Raw genomic sequence first — 17,895 nt, forward strand, 5'->3', positions numbered from 1 at the left:
GATATTTTTTACCTTTCTGCCTCAAGATGTAATGAATGAAATCTGCTTCATAACAGCTGTCAGCCCAGGCCTGTGAGGTTTATTTTTTTTCATAGCGCAATCCAATGCATGGCTACTCAGTAATGCTCCCTGATTTCAAAAGGGTTTGCTCCTGGGTAAATGGATCTAAGTATGGCATCTCATATGGGACACGGGTGGCACTGTGGTCTAAACCACAGAGCCTAGGGCTTGCCGATCAGAATGTCGGTGGTTCAAATCCCCGCGAAGGGGTGAGCTCCCGTTGTTCAGTCCCAGCTCCTGCCCACCTAGCAGTTTGAAAGCACAGCAAAGTGCAAGTAGATAAATAGGTACCGTTCCGGCAGGAAGGTAAACGGCTTTTCCCTCCGCTGCTCTGGTTCATCAGAAGCGGCTTAGTCATGCTGGCCACATGACCCAGAAGATGTCTGTGGACAAACACCAGCTCCCTCGGCCTATAGAGCGAGATGAGCATGCAACCCCAGGGTTGTCCGCAACTGCACCTAACGGTCAGGGGTACCTTTACCTTTACCTATGGGGTCTCATGTACTTGAAGCATTCTCAGACTAGAGTGCAGGGAGGTGATTTACAGCAGCAGTCAGAAATGGGTAGTATTCAACCAAGTTTTTCTCTGAGTAGACCTAATGAAATGTATGGCCGTGACTAAGTTAGGTGCATTAATTTCAATAGATGTACTCGGAGTAAAAACTCAGTTGAAGACCACCTTGTATTTATTAGGACAAATATAAACGTTTTCTCAGGTGGTAAGCAGAGAAGAGGGAAAAAGGCACAGAAGCCAGACACCAAGAGTTACAGTTATTCTTAACTAGTGTTCAATTATTTATTATGTCAATCTTGTAAAATATTTAAACCCATTTCTTCAGTGATTAAAAAAAGGGGGGAAATCAGAGCACTGTTGCAGATAATGGATGAGATCCTTCTGCAAGGCACAGATGGAGCATTCCTTGCTTGCCTTCATTTCATTGGGCAGAGGGTGGAGGAGACGCATGAGCAGTGTTGCACTGAAACAGGGGTGTGCTATAAATAGCTTATGATAGAATTGCAAACCCAAATGAAAAATGAAAATATCTTTTAACTAGGAGAGGATTGGCCTAACTCTACATCACAATTAATTCTGCTCCAGCTTCCATTAGTGGCTGAGTAAGGAACTGGATGTCAGCATCAACTCCCTGCATGCTTGCTACCTTTGCAAAAGCATTCCATATTACCCCCTGTTCCTAAAAGCGTTGCTGTCATGCTACATAAATACATTTTTAAGAATTCTAGGCAGAGTTCTGCATTGAGAGCATGGTGCTAAAAACAGCCCCTCCTCCCAAGATGTTTTCATTACAGAAATAGGTGCAAGGCAATTGGATTCTGATCACCGGCATATATTCTGCCGGCAAACTCTACTGCTGGACGAATCGTAGGCAAGATGAGTACCTTAAGGATAAGTCTCACTCTTTATAAACTTGAGAGTTGCAGCTCCAAAGAGCTGGTTCATGGCTGAATTAAGCCATTCTGAGGGTCACCAACTCCATTCGCCTTTGTGACATTAATGCAAGGGTTTGTGATGGGGGCGTTTTCAGAGTAGACTGGCAGGCAGGAGATGTTCAAGCCTCTCCCTGCCTGCAGATTCTCACCTGCAAGTCCTCATCTCCTCCAAACAAATTTGAAGCGCTTTGCCCAACTAGGCCAGGAGCAGGGAACCCTTTTCAATCTGAGGGCTGAATTCTCATCTCTAGAACCTTCTACAGATTCAGCCTCCTAACCTTCCCCTCTAAGTCTCTCTTCTGTGATATATTGACACATGTGGGGTTGGGGCCACACATACTCATTTTTACATCCTTAAAATATCAATGACTTCCCTTCTTCTCTTTCCATGGTTCATCTTGCATAACAAAAACCCCTGCATATTTTTCATAAACTAAACCATTCAGTATTCCATTATTACATCCATCAAAACTTATTCACACTGTTGAATTTATCTTAACGCTGCCAGCATTTTCAGCTGCACACAGTTATTTCCCATATATTTAATAAACGTTTTCCAATCTCCTCTAAACATATGTTCTTCTTGCTCTCTTATTCTATATGTTAAGTCTGCAAGCTGCGCATATTCTGTCAACTTGGGTTGCCATTCTTCTTTGGTTGGGACCTCGCTTGTTTTCCATTTTTGGGCTAACAAAACACGGGCTGCAGTAGTAGCATACATAAATAACCTTTTTTGACACCTGGGAATTTCAGTCTGAATTATCCCCAACAGAAAGGACTCCAGGTTTTTTGGGAATTTACTTTTAAACATTTTTTAAAATTCATTATGGATCATTTCCCAATACTCTTTTACCCTTTTACAACTCCAAGTTATCATTTAGTTTGACTCTGACTTGCTTTTGAACTAGAAGAATTACCATGAGGAAATTTTGTGGGATAACGAACCACATATAACCAAGTCTAGATAATGCATGAAGGGTTTTAGACCATAGAGTAAGCTGTGCTGACAGAATTAGCTATGCCACTTCCTGTTATTTGGGAGGAAATAGGTAATCAAGTCTTTGCTCCCCCCCCCCCCCAGTCTACCTGTGAATTCAGCGTGTGAGGAGGTCTGAGCTGGTTGTTCCAGCTCAGTCACATAACTTTCACCAGCCTTTTTCATGTTCTTATACCATCAGTTTAGGAACTTTTAGCACTTTGTAACTAAGTTACATTTTATTGCCTGTGCGACTTTTTTGACTGATGTATGGAAAAGCATATGAATCTGACTTTTGGAGAGTTTGTAAGTAAATCATTTTTTAACTTGCCAGGCATGTGGTCTTTTCCTCTCCTGGGGGTAGAGGGGAACTTTGGAAGGAACTTTTAAAGGAGACAATTTTGGTACTCACTTGGAAAGGCGTATCTTAAAGGTTTACCAGCCTATATTTCCATGCTATACTTTGCTGCATATTTTGTGTTCAAAAAGAACAGGGACATCATTAGCGGATGGCCCGAGCCTTGGAACTTTTGGGTCCAGCACCTGCTTTGCAGAGGGTGGGGTGGGTTATTCAACAGCTATTTGTGCTCACGAGGTAGTTGAGCATAATGCCGCTTACTTCTAAATACAGAGGTATGTGATGCAAATAGGGATTGAAGGACGTGTCCGTTTTGTTTCTATCAGTTTCTGTTTTCTCCAGTCTTAAATTCACTTCTCCACATTTCTGCAGTAATTGGTGTGTGTGTTCATGTTTTGTTTTAAAAAACTCCTGAAAATTCATCAGCATTTTAGGGCAAAATTTTCGCAAGAAACACATTTTTGTATGTAGTTTTGACTAATTACACATTTTTGCAAGACGCTTTCCCTAATATATGCTTTTGCAAACACTGCTTGGTTGGAGAATAGAAAATAAGAGCAAATTTTGAAGGATGGCTGTGCTTCGGTTCTCATGTTGTTTTAGAAATTGTAATTTTTCCCCCATTCTGCTTTAAATGTGTACTGAATCAAATCTCTGCCCTATACCTAAGCGCGCATAACATGTTCTTCCTTTCACTTGGGGGGAAGGGGGAAAGTGCATGGGTTTTAAAATGTAAATCTGTCATTGTATGATGAAATTACTGCCCAGGGTCTTAGCATTCTATTTTATTATTATTTTTCATTTTAAATAAAAAGTGTTTTTATGAATGAAAAATAGTTGTAGAATCAATGTCTCTTTTTTTAGAAATTAAAAGGAAAAGAATGTGCTTTTCAGAAAGCTCATTCTTGGACCAGTGTAAATCTTCCTCTCCAGTACATGTAAAGTCTCTCATTAACAAGCTGAGCGTTACCATCAAGACACGACAGCAGCTGGCACTGAATCTGAGAATAGAATTATTCATTGCCATGGTTACCGGTACTGGAAATATTACCCTCTGCTATCACTGTAAACAAAGATCCTTTCAAGACAGTCTAAAAATCAGAGCAAAAACAATTAGTGGAAATTATACATTGTACAGGAGTGAAATTCACACATGCGGTAAGTGGCAGAGCTTTCTAATATGGGAAGGGAAGCGTTCTCCTGTGATCAAGCCACTAATCCAGGATTAAAGGAGGCCAACTTTTGGGAAGCTGAAATGCAAGTTCGACACAGATATTCATCTGATCAGTGGAACAGAAGCAAGCCTTTAAAAATATGAAGAAGCTTATGATGTAACGCAACGTCCTTAGAGAACAGAGCCTAGGATAAGAAGCATGTTTCTTTTTCCTCCTACAACGCACTGAGATTCAGCGGTAAAGAAATCTCAGGAGTGGAATAGGATTGGTCCTAGGATGACAGCGTTGATTTCTTTCAGAGCTGAAAACCTGCATGAATGTAAATGAACTGACACCTATGTAGCCTCAGCCCTCATCATCATCACCACCACCTCTTGCCAAAAACAGCAGCCGGAGATGAAATGATTGGCTTTACCTTTAGAAGTGTTACCACCCCGTGATAATTTATAGTATAGGGTCGAGGAACCTGTGGCCCTCTGAATGTTGCTGGACTACAACTCCCATCATCCCTGACCAATGGTAATCATAGGATCACAGAAACACAGATTTGTACAGTTGGAAGGGATCATGAGGGTCATCCAATCTTTCACTTAACATGGGGCTCAAACCCACAACCCTGAGGTTAAGAGCCTTGAGCTCTACCAACTGAGCTGGTAAATGCATCCCTCTGCAAAAGCTACTGGGTAGAATCATAGAATCGTAATGCTGGCTGCGGCTGATGGAAGCTGGAATCCAACAATATCTGGAAGGTCACAGGTTCTGTGTAGTTTACTGCCTAGAACTAGATTCCAAATTGCAGTACTCTGGAAGACAAGGAGTCAAGAGAAGGACTTTTCATCATCCATTGTGGTAACCTTCCATTGGTGTTAAGCTATGGCCTCACTTCCTGCTTGCGCTATCTGCCTCCGATCATGTCTGCCCGGTCCAAGGTTCCTCAGCCCTTGAATCCTGTCTGGACTCAGTTCTGCCCCAAAGCCAGACATGCCCTGAGCCCAAACTGCTCCTGAGACTGAGATCTCTATTGTGCCTGACAATATTCTTAGTCAAAGTCATCAGACAGTCCTTGGCATCAGCACAGTTTCCTTTCTCACAGGATTAATCAGCATTGGTTGAGGAAAGATTGAAAGTCAGAAGCGAATAAACTGAGAATGTCTTCCAGAACTGGACAGTGCTTTCGGAGTCTTTGAACCATAGCCCTAAAATAATCACACAGCTGAGTGTCTTGAGGTGATTGAAATGTTTGGGGGCTGTGGTTTACCAGCAGTCTTGAAAATATGGAGGATCCTATCAAACACATGCACACAACCTCTGTCAACCTTTTGCACAGATTCAGATAAGAGGCCACGATGCAAGACAAACAAAACCTGGCTCCTCTCACGCCTCTCCAGCAACATTTTTCTCATCTAACCTACTACTCCGCCTTCAGTACATGCTAACTATTCTGCTGAGAGGATGCAAAAGCACCATGTGTGCCAAGGGGTATGGTTTGGTCTTTCCTTGTAATGTTCATTTAGAGGGATACCAATGAACCACTCATCAAGGGATTTAAAAAAAATGCATGTAGTTTTTGTTGGTTGTAAGCTTTGATCAGAAAAGAGGCTTATAAATATTTTAAAATAAACAGCTCAAAGGGTGAGGCTGTGGAAGGGAGGTAAGTTTTTCTTTCTTCATCATCCACAGCCCAATTCTATGATAGCTGTCAACTGTCCCTTATTTGGCGGGAAACTCCCTTATCCCAGCGCCGTGTCCCGCTGCTGTCCCTTATCGATGATGTCTCTTAAATTTCCCAGGTTTCAAAGGAAGCAGCTCCTCTCCTCCCTCCCTGCCAGCCAGGGAGGAAGGAGGTTCCAACTGTGTTGCTTGGCTGCGTTGCTCACCCAATAAGGAGTCTAAGAACGAATGGGGGGTGGAGCTTGCATGCCTTGTGCCGATCAAATCGACCGCGTTGCCTGGGGACTTGCCTTTGCTCAGCGCTTCCCAGCGGAGAGGTGACGGTGGTTTTCCTTGCTGCATCCCCTTTGCCGGGTTGCTGCGCTGTGGGAAGCATCACTTGAGGCTTCATTTGGCTGCTGGGCTGGCTGGGCTTTCTGCCTTTGGCTCGGGAGTTGGTTGACTAAAATCCCTTATTTTGGCTGCTGGTCCCTTATTTTCAATGCTGCTGGTCCCTTATTTTCAAATCTGTAAGTTGACAGCTATGAATTCTATGCCTGTCTACTCAGTCCCATTGAGTTTAATGGATCCCAGGTAAGTGTGTATAGAAGTGCACTCTATAACAGAGGTGCTGCCTTGAGCCAAAGATGGGGGGGGCAACACCGTGTTGTGTGTCTTATGAGGAGGAGGTGCATTGTCAGGAAGAAGCCTTGCCCAGCTTCCGTGGCTGTGGCTCCTCCTCTCTCATGCTCAGGAGGAACCTACCTTTGATGCTGTGCCACGCTCAGCTCAGCAGTTCGGCCTCCTCTGCCCCCTCAATTTTGGAGGGACTGAGCCTCCTGCTAAAGAATATTGAGGGGACTGACGACACCTCTGCCCTCTAGGGTTGGAGCAGCTGCCCTATAAATGGTGTGTGTGTGTGTGTGTGTGTGTCTTTCTGTATTTAAAATACTGGCCCTTTATCAAAGCATATGACACAGAAAATACTAGCAGAGCAAAGCATTCCCCATAATTCAAAAGTAATTTAATTACCAATTTGGTTTCTCATGACATTAATTTCAGAACTGAATAATCCTTCTTCATGCAAATGTCAGCAACAGGAAGTCAAGTGGACTGCAAAACCCCAGGCGCCGTATCTATAAAACCAGGAGACAACTAACCCAGACTAATTCAATTAGAGTTTGGGGATTTCAGAAAATGTAGCTTTGCTGAAACTAGGTATTCTAGATTAATTGAATTCTACACGGAGCTAAACCGAGAAAGGCTAGTAGTGGAAAGTTTCTGGGTTTCTATACAAAATGTTGCAGTTCAGTTTAACAGAATGTTGGGAGTTCTAAGTTCAGATCATCGCTTTGCAAAGAAATCGCAGGGTGAGCTTAGTCAAGTCACCATTTCGCTATTTCAGTGCTCCATCCAAAAGATAACAGCAACATTGAGCTGTACAACAAGGTTGGTCTGAAATCAAACAAAATAAAAGCAAAGAAGAAGAAGAAGAAGAAGAAGAAGAAGAAGAAGAAGAAGAAGAAGAAGAAGAAGAAGAAGCGGCGATTGGATTTGATATCCCGCCTTTCACTCCCTTTAAGGAGTCTCAAAGCGGCTAACATTCTCCTTTCCCTTCCTCCCCCACAACAAACACTCTGTGAGGTGAGTGGGGCTGAGAGACTTCAAAGAAGTGTGACTAGCCCAAGGTCACCCAGCAGCTGCATGTGGAGGAGCGGGGAAGCGAACCCGGTTCACCAGATTACGAGACTACCGCTCTTAACCACTACACCACACTGGTGCATACACACCATATATTTTAAGTACATTTTTAAGCCTCCTGTCAAGATTCCTGGGGAATTGTAGTTTACTAATCACAGAGCTGTAATTCGCAACACCCTTAACACTTAAACTGTATTTTACTTTAAATGTACTTTAAATGTATGGTGTGAACACATCCACATCCACCCATTTGAACTCTTCTCAAGGGCTGAGTACAGACTCAGAATTCTTTGTGCTGATGCACTGACCTGGGTGTAGCTAATTACTGTAGACATTTTAAGGCCACAATAAACCTATTCAGCCCTCAGTTCTAAAAACAGCCACATCTCTCCCATTGAGAACTTCTGAAGCCACCCATAATAAAAACCTGCACAATGCAAAGAGCCTTGGCTTGCAGCTCTTGCTTTAGAGTCCAGTTCCAAAAGCTTTGGAAATTCCTCTATGCCCAGAGCATCAAAGCCAAAGGCCTTTGAATTCTGTTGGTGGCTTTAAGGATTTCATTGCTGCTGGAGCATACTATCATTCCCCCGCTTAGTAAAGTGTGTGCCCTGTGTGGGAGTGCACAGGACGCCAAGCTAGAGGTAAGGCATGGTTTCCTCAAGACATGCAACTCTGATGTATTCTAGGAAATCTTCATTGCTGAGTCAGTCTAGGCTCTCCCACAAAAAAAGAAAATCAGCCAAAGACTGCAAATGTGTGCTACCCTCATATTGTTTCTGAATGTCAGTATTAGAGGTCACTGGCTTTCAACCAGCATTTGCAAACCCCAATGTGCATCCCACTGAAAGCAGTGCAGGATAGGTCACATTTGAACCTGGCTGTGCATTTGGAAAGGAGTTCAGCTTAGGCCCCCTGTTATGTACTGTAGTTCTCACCCTGGGCCAGCAGGGGGATACTGTAGATAGTTATGCAAATGAAGGATCGAAAGTGACGTTCAGTGATTGGCTAGTTACAGAAAATGGTTACTGTTGCATTCTAGTGGAGCTCTATATAAGCAGGCTGACTGAGCGCCTCAGTTCAGTTCTGTTCCAGCTTACAAATAAAGAGCTGCTTTGGGAGAATCGCTGTGTCGTCTGATATGTTCGTCCACAACTTAACACCCCTGAGACCTGATCCAGCAAGTGATCTATGCATGTAAACAACTTTTTGCATATGGCAGAGGTTTTCAACCTTTTGGAGTCCATGACTCCCTTGACCAGCTACATTCGTTCTGCAGCACCCCTGTGGGGCTCAGAACAGTGGTGTAGCGTGGGGGGTGCAGGGGGGGCCGGCCGCACCGGGCGCAACATCTGGGGGGAGGGGCGCTCGCACTCGCAGCTCTCTGCCCCTACCTAGCTCACTCACTCTCTCTCACTGCAGTGCTGGCTGTGCGAATCCGATCCGAGCCGCCGGGTCGCCGCCCACTGTGGAGGGGAGGGTGCCAGGTGTGCGGTGCGGTGCGGTGCGGAGAGAGAGCGAGGGACTATCTGGGGGAGGGACAGTGCAGCGGGGGGGGGGCGCAAATTACTTGCCTTGCCCCGGGTTAGGGGGCGCAAATTACTTGCCTTGCCCCGGGTGCTGACAACCCACGCTACGCCACTGGCTCAGAAGCCCAGTTATATCACCCCTTGCCTGCCAAGCTGGCAGCCTCCCACCCTTTTTCAAACACCCTCCTTTGTGGAGTGCTCCCTCAGCCTCCTCTCCCCTCTTCTTAGGAGTCCTCCAGGCAGCCGCCACAGCCACCCCTGGTCTCTGAGCCACCTCAGCTCCTGGCAACCAGCACCCCCTGGCCAACCCCAGAGGCACCATTTGCTTAAGGAACTTGCAGACAGGGCTGCAGCAACAAGCGGCTGTGCAATCCTTTGGGAGGCAGAGATGCCAAAGGACATCAGATGATGGAGGGAAGGAAAGAAAGAAAGAGGGACAGAGGACAGTGTTGCCCATGGCAGCAGTGACTGTGGACCATTGGGACTGGTAGGGCAGAAGCCAGAGAAGCCAACAATAGATGGAGCAGAGCCAATGACAGGCAAAGCCAACACATTCTTATTTATTCCCCATCCTTCCCCTGCTAAGTTCCAGAATGGAAACACTGAGACGGAGGAGGAGGCAGCTGTCGACCAGATCCACAACTTCCTCAGCCAGATGAAAGGAGGCAGGCAGGTTTGGGTTGACTACCTTTCAGGGATGCTCTCTGTTATGTATTCAGTGGTCTGTGTTTGCCTGAGCTTGAGTCTGCACTAAGGAATCTGAGCCCCTGTGTTCTGATTCGATACATGATATCCAATCACAGAACATTTCAGAATTTGGGCCGCTGCCATTGGCCCTTAAACTCTGAGTTATGATTCGCAGCTTGGGAGTTTAGACAGCCAATCACATTGAGAGTGGGAGTGCTCCCAGCCTTCAGAAATGTATATAAGCAGTTGTTTTGCCCCTGTTGTCCAGTTATGTTAGTTCAAAAGTGGTTCTTCACTGTGTCTTGCTTTGTGGGAACGTACCTACACTTCACTCTCATTCAGTGGTTCCCAATTAGCTAAGTACTGCAACCCCCACCCCCGTTTTTCAAAAGCCAAGCCATGAACCCCATGTTTGAAAATGTTGATATCTCTGTGGTAGTTTTTGTAATGTGAATGGTGCCACCACACCTTCCAACATGTCCAGTGCAAACCTGGGCCATGCTCCTGCGTGAGTCACTTGACCCTTGCAAGAGCACAGTGCCCCAAAACTTGTGCCTTTGGGTGCTGTAATCTCACATGAGACACACATCCATCCACGATCTCGTGCATTTTGGGGTGCTGCGTTCTCACATGAGATAACAGCCATCCAAAGCAGGATTTCCTGGACAGTTGATGGGTTTGTGCCACGGACCCCTGGGTGGGTTACAAGGATCTTCTGGGGTCTGGGGACCACTAATTGGGAACCCCCGCTCTAGTTGCATCCAGCATTGCAAATTCTGCACTGGGATGAACTAGATGACTTCAAAGATCCCTTCCAACTTTATGGTTCTGTGAGTCTGAGAAAGAAAAAAAATGAGATGTATAAGCTAAAACCTGCAGGTGTAAAGAAGGCTGATAGTCATATCTAGGGTGGGGGGGACGGCCAAATATTTGATGGTAGGTTTCTAGTATGTCCGTTTCGGTTCTGTAGTCACTGAATGCTTGACCTACCTATGCTATGAAGCTGTTAGCTTAAAGGACTAGGTCCAGAACCTTCAGAAAATCTGTGGCAGAGACTCCAGGTTTCTGTCATCCCCACACATGATTGCATCAGCTCTTCTTCCCTTGGGAATCCCTTTAATTCATTTTAGGCCCCATAATGGAGGTGAGCAGGCGGCCAGGAAAAGCTGCACCTTACAGAATCAAAAGACTCCAGAGGCCACACAGAGCCTCCGTGAAGCACATTAATGGACTATCAGGATAAAACAAAGATGCTTGTGTTTTTTCATTTCAGTGTAACTGAAGTTGCTCTTGCATGAATTGACCAACTCCCAATGTATGAATGGTATGTGATGCACAAGCAAACTGTCCTTTGATGAACATATTTGATTTGAAACAGACCTTGATGGTTGCTGAAATCTTGGAGAAGCAGTATCTGACATGTCTAATGCAAATCACCAGCTTGGAGAAAACCAGATGTGACAAGATAAGGTTGAAACGAATTCCCAAAGGGAAAGGGGGAAGATTAGAAAGCTTGTTAAGAAACCTGCTACCATCTGGAAGGCAGTAAGAGACATAGATCGGTAGAAATTAGTCTTCCCAGGGGACAAAGCTAAGGTGCTTGCAGCTGCCCTAGCGTGATCAATTGGTGGTGAGTATCACATATACCTGCATGTTCCAGAGCAATTTTAGACTGTACTGTGAGTTAATTTTAAATTTATTAAGGTAACCGACGACACACAGAAACTAGATTATGTTTCCTTTTTAATCTGAATGTTGAGACAGAACAACACATTAACAAAATGGCGTCCCAGTTGAGTTTCCCCCTCACCTTATTTATATTGCAAGGATTATTTATATCCTGATGAAACAATAGAGTCAACATACATTGTTGCATCATCACATCATCTTCAGTTGGCCCTGGCCAGAAATTGCAATACCACTCTGGCAGTAGCACATAATCCTTGGGTTTACACACTTACTTGCCAACTATACATTTCTCAATGTGATAAGCATTTATACTCATCTATAATTCTGACGTTAATTATGCTGAATCATTTCCAATTTTCTGGAAAACCTAGAAATAAGAATGCAGGTCCTACACCAGCCGGCCCCAATCTAGTGCCCTTGGAAACCTTTCGAGCTATAACTTCTATCAGCCACAACCAGTATGGCCAATGGTCAAGAATGATGGAAGTTGCAGTCCAAATGATATGGAGGCTGCTAGTTCTGGGTAGGGTGTCCTACACAATTTCTCACATCTAACTCCCGTGTATTTCAGTGACCAATTTTTATTTATTTATCTGATCAGCTCACAATATCACAAAGCAATTTAACAATTAAAAATGTCAACATTTACAAGCAACCAAACTGAAAACTTTTGCAAGTGTTTGCTCCAACTGCAGATTTACTGTGCATCAGTAATGGAAAGAGAATCTTTTCTTCAATGGGTGGTCCACCCAGTGTCCCCAACTGACCTCCCTCCCTCTCCCCATTGACAACAACTTTGCATCTTCATATGCTGCTCATGACGACTCCTGACACATTCCCTGTACACCATCCTAAAAACATGGTAAGGGGGATTTGAGTGCCAGGAGCCAGCTCAAGCACTGATGAGGATGACAGTCTGCAGAAGCTCAGGCTCTGAGATGGAATCTAAACACATATTAAAAATGCTGTAAAAATGCTTTAAAAAAAAGTTTTAAAAAATATATTGAATTTGACATAGCTCGCCATCACCATCTAGTGTCGCATTTGTATAATGCACTTTACAACGCACTTAAACTGTTTTATTTGCAGCTGTATAGCTGAGTCCTGAGTCTATTTTGCAATATGTCAATGATGCAATAATAGTGCATTAAAGGTAAAGGGACGCCTGACCATTAGGTCCAGTCGTGGCAGACTCTGGGGCTGCGGCACTCATCTCGCTTTATTGGCCGAGGGAGCCGGCGTACAGCTTCTGGGTCATGTGGCCAGCATGACTAAGCCACTTCTGGCGAACCAGAGCAGCACATGGAAATGCTGCTTACCTTCCTGCCGGAGCGATACCTATTTATCTACTTGCACTTTGACATGCTTTCAAACTGCTAGGTTGGCAAGAGCAAGGACTGAGCAACGGGAGCTCACCCCGTCGCGGGGATTCAAACCACCAGCCTTCTCATTGGCAAGTCCTAGGCTCTGTGGTTTAACCCACAGCGCCACCCGTGTCCCTAACAGTGCATTAGTGGTGGGTATATACTGAACCATCCACACCTCATTCCACTTTATTAGTTGCTCTGCAACAATAACTACTTTGTTATTGCATTTTTGCCATCTGGTGGGGCACTCTTGCACTATAGCTCAACAAAAGCAGGGCAAACCACCCCCACCACCCCTGGAATGTTTCTGATATGAAAAGTTACAGGACTTAAGAAGGAAGCTACAGGACATGTAGTGATTGAAAACAAAGCAGGATGTGCAGCCTGAAACTTTTGCTGGCACAAATAGTGTGGCTGTGTATAACCACCCCTATACCATCATAAGCACAAAGCATCAGGAACGCACTACGAAGAGGGTGTTTGCAGGGGCCCCAGGTTGATCCATAGCACTATTTAACTAAGCAGTACTAGTGAAACTCTTCCCCCATTATATTTGTAGAAACTCACAGGCATACTCTTGAGATTTACTCTTGTCACGTTGGAAGCTGGCAGTTGTTTCCAGTGAGCTATAAAACTCCTCTCAAGAATGGCTGGTTTCACACAGACCTTTTTGTACAGACTCAAACAGGCGAGTCTTTTGCTTGGGTTAGTCACGTAGATCCTTAGAGGGGGGGAATATGCTAATAGAACTGTAAAGCAGTATTCTATAAATAGTGCCAACACTGAAGTCACTTGAACTGATGCAGAAATGGAAGGGTTCATATTGAAATCACAGTTCTTCTGGAAGCAGGGAGTTGACATTCACCTTTCTGCATTTACTGCACCGACACCGCCTTTTATCTGCAAAACCGTTTGTTTTATGTTGGCTAAAGTGCATTTTGCACCTTGTGGATCTAAGGCAGACAATCTGTACTTAACCACGCAAGTTGGCTCTGCCTATTTTATACAAAGGAAGTGGGGGGAGAAAATCTTCATAATTTTTTTTAAAAAAGCAGCTAGTAGTGAATGCCAACCATTGTTGAAGCAAACCTGGTGATAATGCAAATGAAATATTGAGTGCCTTGAAGGGAACAGAGGTACGCAGCTGCCTAAAAGATTCAACATCCAATTTTGCTGCAGCTACTCTGCTATTTCCATGGGAAAAGCCTGTGGCTTTTCAGTGGAGGGACAGCTCAGCACATGCGAAGCAATGTGTCTATGGAGCTATTCTTGACAGTGAACTGGACAAGGAAACCTGCTTTCAGAAGTCTCCATCAGAGGACACATGGAGCACCAGAGCAGAAGCACATTAGCTATGTGATAGATGTATTTTGAGAAGGTGGATAGAAATGGAATATTATTATTTATGGCCACGTTATTTCCAAACGTTAACTACTATAATACAATCTACTAATCTGAAAATCCTGTAAACTGCCTGAGTGGATCACTGGGCAACAAACATAAACTAACCTGTGCTCTTTAAGGGGAAAGTGGAGTATTAAATAACCTTTGCTACTGTATTAGTTTCATTGAGAGCAACTCACGTTGCCTATAAATGATGCTTGACAGATTTCATATTTGCACTTAGGCGAACGCTACCACCAGTATTTTTGTACAAGTAGCAACCGTGGACTCTCATCTTAAACAGTTTCGCACATGCAAATCCAATTGCTTCTGTGGAACTTGGGAAGTTGACTTTTCTAGTATTGCAGGTGGTGTTCTCCATTTGATTTCCCAGGCTGGTGAGAGAATCTCAGCATTGTGATATATCTTCCATTTTGCTTTCTGTTTCTCATGGCATGGCACAGGGATATTCCATTTTTGCACAGGAGAGCATGGTGGCCATTTGGGGTGCCACAGTATTGCCCTCCAAAATTTCTTTTTCCGGGGCCTCAATCTCACATGGCACTCAAAAACATGCACCCAATGATTTAGCTTGTAATATGATATAAACACCAAAATATAATGTATGCCATTAGAATAGTTCATAAGTAAACAGTAATAGATCAGGAATAGAATTATGCACAATGTTTGAATAGCTTAAGGATATCTTATTAAACCACATATCTCACACTTTTGAAATATATGGTTCTTCTTCATATATTAAATAAGCCACATGCTATCACACTGGCTAACAAAAAAAAACAAACAAAAAAAAAGGAGGGGGTTCTTGTAGGTAAAAATGAACTGTCAGTTACAATGTGCTGAGCGCAAGACACCAAATCAATATTTTATAACAATACAAATCCATCTCAGTCAGCTTGGATCAAGCCTACTGCAGCTTTTTGGAAGGCAAGTTAAAGTCTCCAAGGTACTTTTCCCTTCAGGTTGTTAGCACCTTCTGTAAATGGAGTTTTGGTGCACTGAGAGGTTAGTGTCATTAGGAGATTCACTTTGAATCAAACTCGTCTCTTACTTCCCTCACCCCATTCATTGGCAAAAATAAATTGCTACCTCTAATGGCAGCCATATTTTGTGTTGCATTTTATGGTAGTCTTAGTCATAGTTTTAGCAGGCTGAAGTAGGTTTTTAAATAAGATCTGGGTGATATATAAAACGACAGATTCTACTGTCCCCGTTTATGGTGTGACAATGCTTTACTTTTCAATTCAGGGGACTATCGTGTACACAGAGTAACACCTGATGGTTACACACCCAAGAAATTCAAAGAGTCTTGGAGAGTGCAGATGCACAGCCAGATCGACATCAACATTTGCTACAACTGCAGAAAGGTCCTTCCATGCATGAATATCACTTGCTGAATCGGGGGAAATATCTGTGATTTCAACAGCAGAGACATCTGCCTCATAAACCCTTGCTTGCACCCGATTATAATTGCCTCTAGGACAGAGGCGTAGCAAGGTCAGGTGGTACCTGATGCGGAATTTTTTTTGTCACCCCCCCCACACATTGAAATTTTTGGGAACGTTGCCAAGAGTTGTTGAGCTTTTTGGGGGATGGTACTCCAAAGTTGTTGACCTTTTTTAGGGAGGGTTGGCCATGAAACAGATACGCCTGCAGATCATGCAAATCCGACAATCACATAAAACCGTGCCAGCGCTGCCAGCCGACCACCGATCGCCAAGATCAGACTGCCGATTGCATAAAACCACCCACCGGGAGGTGTGAATGCCGCCCGCTGGGAGGGTGCCAAGCTGATCGCCAGGCATATCTGTGTGATCAGCGGGCGAATTTTCATGACAACAATCATGCCAGTTGCAAAAATCCGCCTGCTGGGGATGCAAGCACCGCCACGCCGATCTGCCCAGGGGGATTTTGTCACACACACCCCCGGCATGACACCCTGGGCAGACCACACACCCCCCAGCCCCCTTGTGACACCCCTGCTCTAGGATTCAGGGCTGCTTAAGTGACAGATGTGGCTAAGAATGAATGTTCTAAGACTATAACTTTGTCTGGAGTTGTAACCGTTTCTGTAAAGGCAGCTATTTATTTAAAGCAGATAAAATATTTTTTTCTTCAATGTGTTTGTGTGGAAAAAATACGACTGAACTATGTTAATACTTCAGTGGTGATTTCTTTAATGCAACACAGATCAAAATAATAATAACAACAACAATACTATATTGATGATGGTGGTCCTTACAGTCTCAAACCAACATCATCAATTTGCTAAATAATATTTTTACGTGGACCTGGAATTAAAAGTTTAAAAGGAAGGAAAAAAACATACTTGTTAACAAATCACAAAATCAGGGCAGGCAGAGTAACGCAATAGACAGCACGTAGGATTGACTTATTTGAAAGGATTGGATCCCGTTTCTGCCATCACAAGCTAAATTAAAAATGGCAGTGATTGTGTTAGCTTCAAATTGAACATGCTGAACACCAGGGTCAAGTCCTGGAGTGGTTGCTTGCTAAAATGGAACAACAACAAAAACGGAAAGACACGATTTGCATTTAGATCAGAAAGAAAGATTACCACAACAATATACAAAACCGTGTAGAATTCTGTATAACAGTGAAACAAATCTTTAAATATAAGTGGAGGTGTGTATTTAGAGATTGTTTTATCATTTGCCTTGGAAACCTATTTTCTCTGGTGCCATATTAAAATACAGAAAGTTCCTGTATTTCAACTTCAGTGGCACATACTCAAAACCAAAAGCTTTTTTTTTTTTTTTTTTGGAGAATAACTACCAGTCCCTGGATAATAAATTTATGCCACACGTGCATAGGCAGTGAAAGGAGGAGGGACCTATTTTACGATTATTAAACTACCTTGATGTTGCATGTAAAAGCTTAAGCTGCTAACTATTTTGTATTAAGTGATACCGAGTATGTGTCCCAAAGCTCTGACTACATTCGTTTTAGTGAGAACAATTATCTTATTAAGAGACAAATTGTTTCCACCTTACTCCCTGACAGCAATTGTAATTTGTACTTTTGTACACTATTGAGATAAATCAAACACAAGCCAGCTGCACTATCTACCAAATACCCCTGCTTTTCACAGTGAAGAGTGACATCCCATCCTAAACAAAACTGATCCTCTAACAACAGTACAGTACAGTCTAGCAAATCCTGCTTTTTTTCTTTTATGAGCTATGCAATGTTGCTTGAAGATGAATAAATTGAGGCTGTTCTGAGAAAGGAGCATGATTCCAACAATGAGGTAGTGGAATGACGTGGGCTTCTAATAAAAATGCACTGACAAGGATGTTCATCGAAAATGCACTGCTGATACTGAGTGACATGCACAGGGAGAGACAATGCATGTATAGCCTGCAGTATGCACTGGCTGCGGAAAGAGAACGCATATTTGGCAAGATGAGGGAGGGAATTCCTCCCCCCCCCCCCTGGAAAATGCACTTCTGGTTGGGTGAAAGGGAATGAGCATGGAGAAAGCATTGCTGGCAGCAAACAAATTGGATGATGGATAAACAGGATCTAATCTCTGCTGGCTGTGGAGCAAGAGGGATGTGCATGGAGTCTACACTGCAGGCAATTTGAAAATACACAGCAGCAGTGAGAGGGAGGCACGTTAAATGTGCTCCGCTGGCCCTGGAATGGGTGTAGATGAAAACTACAGGCAGAATCTATGTGATATTGGAGGAGAAACGAGGTCTGCATGAAGAATTCACAGTGTGTAGAGAGAAGAGGAGTTTGTGCTGATGGAGTGTGAAGAACTAGTTGTTCCACTATATGAGCAGATAATATTAGCCAGTAACACTGACAGACCATAGAAGAAAAACTC

Source organism: Podarcis tiliguerta (genome assembly GCF_965153285.1).
Source record: "Podarcis tiliguerta genome assembly, chromosome: 4".
Classification (NCBI taxonomy): Eukaryota; Metazoa; Chordata; class Lepidosauria; order Squamata; family Lacertidae; genus Podarcis; species Podarcis tiliguerta.